The sequence below is a fragment of the Microtus ochrogaster genome, chromosome 15, assembly GCF_000317375.1.
Source record: "Microtus ochrogaster isolate Prairie Vole_2 chromosome 15, MicOch1.0, whole genome shotgun sequence".
Classification (NCBI taxonomy): domain Eukaryota; kingdom Metazoa; phylum Chordata; class Mammalia; order Rodentia; family Cricetidae; genus Microtus; species Microtus ochrogaster.
In genome coordinates, this window is record NC_022017.1 from 2,021,284 (window position 1) to 2,021,936 (window position 653).

Sequence of the window (653 nt, forward strand, 5' to 3'; positions counted from 1 at the left end):
TACATACAGCCAGGTGGTGGCACAGCTTCGGTCGCAGTACTTGGGAGGCAGAGGCAGGCAAATCTGTGAGTTCAAGACCAGCCTGGTCTACAGCACTAATTCTAGGGCAGACAGGGCAACACAGAGAAAACCTGTCTCTAAAAACAACAATAAAACTAAAAAACAACAGCCCCCCCGAAAAAAAAGGAAAGAAAAAAAACCCCAGGAAAACTACAGCTTGATCAGAACAAGAGATCATCAAGATATAGCTAACCTGGAACGAGACTGTGATGTTGTGAACCCTACCCAACTGTCTAGACCAGAGCTCCCATGTTTCCTCACACCTGAGCCACTGCCGCCTCTCTCTTTTTAGGAAAGGCTTGCTATGCAGGCCAAGTTGACTTGAAATTCTAGTTCTCCAGCCTCAGCCATTGAGTGCTGGAACTGCAGGAATGATGACCATACTAGGCTGTCTTCCCCAGTTCCTGAACCCCTTTATGTATGTTTCTACTGCAGAAACGGGCAAAGAAAGAAATTAATCTCTACTATTAGGTCAGGAAATTTCAACCACTTTCCAGGGTCCTGAACATTTTCCCTAGCTGCAGGAAAATCTCAGAGGCCAGACAAATAACATGAAAATCCCCACTATTTCCTGAGGTCTAGAGCCTTTGGGA

The 653-nt window shown here is 45.8% G+C and overlaps 1 protein-coding gene across 1 annotated transcript in view; it reads right to left on the reverse strand.

Annotated features, from left to right (window-relative positions):
* Window positions 1-653, reverse strand: part of Espl1 (extra spindle pole bodies like 1, separase) — a 25,393-nt gene that overhangs the window by 10,339 nt on the left and 14,401 nt on the right. The gene's annotated exons all lie outside the window — the stretch shown is intronic.